A 5,768-nucleotide genomic window follows, 5' to 3' on the forward strand; every position below is an offset into this window, starting at 1 on the left:
TATAAAGAAAATGAAAGAACCTACTTCAGAGGATAATTGTGAAAATTAAATGAAAAATTTAAAGCATTTAGCCTAGTGCCTTATAGGCAATCCCTGACACATTCCATTGCAGAAAGACATAATAAAAACAACATAATACCACTTATTACTTGCCAGCTACTGTGCTTAAGTACTTTAAATACATTCTATTTGAGATAGGTACTATTCTTATCTGAATGTCGCTCCTGAGGAAAATGAAGGTTAAGGAATTTTAGTAATCAAGAGCTATACAAATGCCTAGTTAGCACAATCATCCACAGGTGTGCACATGTAATTTGATGCAAACATATGCATGCGTACCAATGCAAGGATATTCACATACCCCTTGTTGTCATTACCACATTTCCTAGCACTTCTATGTGGGATAGCGGTGCTGGAATAGCACAGTGGAAATAGCTAGAGCAGGGGTGGGCAAACTTTTTGACTCGAGGGCCACAATGGGTTCTTAAACTGGACCGGAGGGCCAGAACAAAAGCATGGATGGAGTGTTTGTGTGAACTAATATAAATTCAAAGTAAAGGAGCGGAGGGGAGAGCAAGAGAACCGGATAGAACAGCCGGATCCGGCCCACGGGCTGTAGTCTGCCCAAGGCTGGGCTAGAGGAATAACCATTCAACCAGAGTGTGTGTGCCTGTATGTGTATGTGTTGTTTTTTCAGTGAGGTAAGGGAGAGAGAGAGAGAGAGAGAGAGAGAGGGAAACATCCATCTGCTGTTCCACTGATTCATGCGTGTGTTTTAATGAAAAGGGTGATGTATTGCAAAGAGCACAACTCTGTCTCTAACTTGCTCTAGGACTTTGAATAAGTCACTTAACTAAGTCTTTGGGCCTCAATTTCCTTATCTGTGAAATGAGGGGGCTGGCAAAGTTCTAGAACCCTGTGAATCTAAGCAGCCCTCAAGCCTACGACCTTGTATAGGCAGTTCTATACAAACACTCCCATGGCAACGGCCACTCAGCTTTCAGCAATACTGGTATGCTGCTCCACTCAAGCCAGCAGTAGGTACTATTTCAATCGCAAATTCCTGGGTGAATAGAGCGCTTGAATGGGGGAGGGAATCTGTCAGTCAGAAATCTTAAAGCCTCTGGCTTTAAAATAAGTTCTGGAATAAATTATCTGTGGGGGGTGTGTATGTATATGCTAAATCAGAAGAACAGTATCAGTTTAATTCACAAAATCACCCGTTTAGCAGGTAGAAGAGCTGTCTTAGCTGAGATTTAAAGGGTCACTTTGCCACTAAGTGCTGAGTCAGTGAGTGGAGGGGACTGTGGCCCAAGTTCGTTAGCATGGCGAGGATGCCAAAGGAATGCCGCCAGAGGGTGTTTAAATCAACCTGGATTTTTGAGAAGCAAATCCAGTATTTTTTTCCAAGCTACGTAGACTAATAAGACTGTCTTATTACGATGGGTTTTAGCAGAGCACCATCTTAGAAGCACAGTGACTCTGGGGAAAAGGGACAAGGATAAAGGTGTGAGAGAAAGAGGGCATCTCTTTTCTTTTTCTTTCTTTTTTTTTAAAAATATATTTTATTGATATTTTACAGAGAGGAAGGGAGAGGGATAGAGAGTTAGAAACATCGATGAGAGAGAAACATCGATCAGCTGCCTCCTGCACACCTCCTACTGGGGATGTGCCCACAACCAAGGTACGTGCCCTTGACCGGAATCGAACCTGGGACCTTTCAGTCCGCAGGCCGACGCTCTATCCACTGAGCCAAATCGGTTTCGGCGAGGGCATCTTTTCAAGGAAAGCAGGAGACGTCCTTGAAAAGACTACCGTATATATGCCCTACTCTCAGGATAGTAGTCAAGCCTTGGAAAAGTTGTTTTCTGGGTTTTTTGCTGGTAGTGGTTTGATGACAATGCTGAATTCATGGAGAGGAGGAGCTCCTGCCTTTTTTTCCTGCGTGTTGCTTCCTTATATTTGAGCCAGGTAGTAAGAAGGAGCACTATCCTTTTATGACTCAGGTGTAAATAAATAGGATACTCAATAAGATACCAAGTTTAAAGAATTGACTTTCTCAGAGGAAGTGGATTCAGAAGAAATGCAATGTGCACTTCGCTAGGTTCCCACCTGAGGGCAGCAGTGCTAGCCTACTGAGAGCGCTGCGTTGCAAGGGCACTGAAGAGAGAAAGGTGGCGAAGGGAGAACGGGAAGGCGATGAGAGAAGGGGAACCAGGCTGGTGAGAGCTGTCAGAAGAGGGCTCTCTATAGTTAGAGATAGAGCTGTGTCCTTGGAGCTGAGGGAATCTCAGAATGAATGGATGGTCTCTGCTGAAGATTGAACAACAGAACTAGCTGAGAAATCTAGGAGCTGTAACATTCAGGGCGAATCAAAGCCTTGCAAACCTGTGGAATTTGCTGTTTTTCCTCTTGCCACTAGAGGGTAGAATATGAAAAGAAGATTTGAGCATTCTCATCCTCTCAAATTGGCTACTCAGCCCTGGAGGAATTCTATGTTTTAGAGATTTAAATCTTGTCCTTGTTAACAAGTATATCTGGTCAAGCCATTTCCCTGCTTATACATTTTCTCTCTTTTTTAAAGTTTTTACTTTTTTAAATATATTTTTTATTGATTTCAAAGAGGAAGGGAGAAGGAGAGAGAGATAGAAACATCAATGATGAGAGAGAACCATTGGTCAGCTGCCTCCTTCACACCCCACAGTGGGGATTGAGCACACAACCCAGGCATGTGCCCTTGCCTGGAATCAAACCCAGGACCCTCCAGTCTGCAGGCTGATGCTTTATCCACTGAGCCAAACTAGCTAGGGCTCTACTTACACATTTTCAATGGATCCCTAAAGTTTCCAAAACAATGTCTGAGCTGATGAGAATGGCATACAAAGTTCTTTCAGATTTGTCCTTGATTCTTCCTTCCCTCTGCCCCCTACCTGAACATACACAACCTTAGGGGAAGTAGTGAGGTGGAAAGGGCAAGGGTGTTAGAATCAATCGCAAGCCAGTAAATCATCCCACACTCCTTTTTCATCACTTCCACACTCAACTCCACTAATTCCTGTCTATTCTGCCTCTTAGAAGAACTCTGTGATGGCATCCACTTTGTTCATCTGTATACCCTTAGCGCCTAGCACTCTTAGTAGGAGCTCATTAAATACTTATTGATCCAAGTAATGAATAAATGACTACATCAACGTCACTGTTATCAGCCTAGTCCACCTTACTACCATCTCTCACCTGGCCTTCAATGGGAACCCAAGGAATCTCCTACGTTTCCTCTTTGCTCCCTATAATCCGTTTTTTACTCTGCAGCAAGAGTGATCTTTCTGAGATGCAACTCTGCATAAAACCCTTCAATGGCTTCCCAGCTCTTAAAACATCTTTAATATGACACATAAAGTTAAGTATTACTTAGCCATTTGGTCACTTGCTAGTTATGTAATCATAAGGAAGTTATTAAATCTCACCGAGTCTTGGTTTGCTCATCTAAAAAAACGTGAACAATAAGTATTCCTACTTCACAGGGTTGTTGGGAGGATTAAATAAGGTAATTCATATAAAATGCTTAGCATAGTATTCAGTTCTCTGTTAAGTAAACGGTAACTGTATGATTATTAGGACCTGAATGATGTAGTCCCTGTTACCTTGTGCTATTCCCTCTCATTTTCTGGCATCTTCATTAGGTTATTTTTAGATCCTGGAATGTGCCAGGCTCTTTATTAATTCTACTCCCCTCTCTGGTCCCAATGTAGAGTTTACATCCTCTAGAAGCCTTTTTTGACACTGCATGTCTGGCTCAGGTGGCCCTGTAATGGATTTCCATAGCAGCCTATATAACATCATGACATTGGTTATCCACTCCTGGCATAGTGACTGGCATTCAGCAACGCCTCGAAAAGCATCTGTTGAAATACCATATGATTTCACTTACATGTGGAATCCAAAGAGCAAAACAAACAAACAAAATAGAAATGGACTCATAGATACAGAGATCGGACTGATGGTTGCCAGAGGGGTAAGGGTTGGGGACTGGGTGAAAAAGGTGAGGGATTAAGAACTACGAGTTGGTAGTCGCAAAATAATCACAGAGATATAAGGTACGCCTTTGGGAATATAGTCAATAATATTAGAGTAACTATGTGCTGTGCTAGGTGGGTACTCAAAATATTGGGGGCCCTTTTGGCTCTCTGAGCAGCACCATAGTGGTTGGCAGGAACTAGCACCTTATGAAAAGCGGCAAAAAGGGAGCCAAGAAGGAAGTGGTTGATTCATTTTCTAAGAAGATTGGTATGAGGAGAAAGCACCAATTATATTTAATAAAAGAAATATTGGAAAGCCCTGGCCCATGTGGCTCAGTTGGTTGAACGTTGTCCCATGCACCATAAGGTGACGGGTTCAATTCCTGGCCAGGGCACATGCCCAGGTTTCGAGTTCAACAGGAGGCATCAGATTGATGTATCTCTGACATCAGTGTTTCTCTTTCTCCACCTCCCTTTCTCTCTCCCTAAAATCAATAAAAAACATTTTAACAAAGAAAGAAAGAAAAATTGGAAAAACACTAGGCACAAGAACTCAAGGAACCAAATCTCACTGATGGTCTCAAGGGTGATGGTTTTGAAGTGAGCTTAGCTGATCTGCAGAATGATGAGGTTGCATTTAGAAAATTTAAGCTAACTACTAAGAATATTCAGGGCAAAAACTGTCTGACTAATTTCCATGGCATAGATCTTACCCATGACAAAATGTGCTCCATGGTAATAAAAAATAAAAAAAAAGAAAAAAGAAAAAAAAATGGCAGACCACGATTGAAGCTCATGTTGATGTCAAGACTACCGATGGGAGTCAGAGAAAGATAAATATCACATGATCTCACTCATATGTGGAATATAATGAACAAAATAAACTGATGAACAAAATAGATCCAGAGATAGAACCATGGAACAGACAGATTTCACAGGGAAGATAGGAATGGTGAGTGGGCAGGGGGGAGAATAACCAGGGAGCATATATGTATAGCCCATGGACACAGACAATAGTGAAGGCTTGGGAGGGGCGGATGCGGGTTGGAGGGGGTCATTGGGAAAAAACAACAACAAAAAAAAAACAAAGGGGACATCTGTAATACTTTCAACAATAAAGATAAAAAATTTAAAAAGGACTACTGATGGTTATTTGCTTCATATATTTTATGTCGGTTTGGCTAAAAAATGCAATAATGGATTCGGAAGGCCTCTTGTGCTCAACATCAACAGGTCCATCAAATCCAGAAGATGATGATGGAAATCATGACTCGAGAGGCACTGACAATGACTTGAAAGAAGTGGTCAATAAATTGATTCCAGACAGCATTGGAAAAGACATAGAAACGGCTTGCAAATCTATTTATCCACTCCATGATGTCTTTGTTAGAAAAGTCAAAATGCTGAAGAAGCCCAAGTCTGAACTGGGAGAACATGGAGCTTCACAGTGAAGGTAGCAGTTCTGCAAAAGCTACTGGGGATGAGACAGATGCTAAAGTCGAATGAGCTGATGGATTTGAACCCCCAGTTCAAAAATCTGTTTAAAATTCAGACTTGCCAAAACCGGTTTGGCTCAGTGGATAGAGCGTCGGCCTGCGGACTGAAGGGTCCCGGGTTCGATTCCGGTCAAGGGCATGTACCTTGGTTGCGGGCACATCCCCAGTGGGGGGTGTGCAGGAGGCAGCTGATCGATGTTTCTCTCTCATCGATGATTCTAGCTCTCTATCCCTCTCCCTTCCTCTCTGTAAAATA

General features: G+C 42.3%; 1 pseudogene across 1 annotated transcript; it reads left to right on the forward strand.

The window, feature by feature from the left end:
• Positions 1 to 1,325: 1,325 nt before the first annotated feature.
• LOC308252537 (small ribosomal subunit protein eS1-like) lies at positions 1,326 to 5,561 on the forward strand (annotated as a pseudogene). The gene is made up of 3 exons: positions 1,326 to 1,415; positions 4,532 to 4,819; positions 5,137 to 5,561. The product of its transcript is annotated as a small ribosomal subunit protein eS1-like (transcript).
• Positions 5,562 to 5,768: the final 207 nt, after the last annotated feature.

Source organism: Plecotus auritus (genome assembly GCF_963455305.1).
Source record: "Plecotus auritus genome assembly, chromosome: 7".
In the NCBI taxonomy this organism is placed as follows: Eukaryota; Metazoa; Chordata; class Mammalia; order Chiroptera; family Vespertilionidae; genus Plecotus; species Plecotus auritus.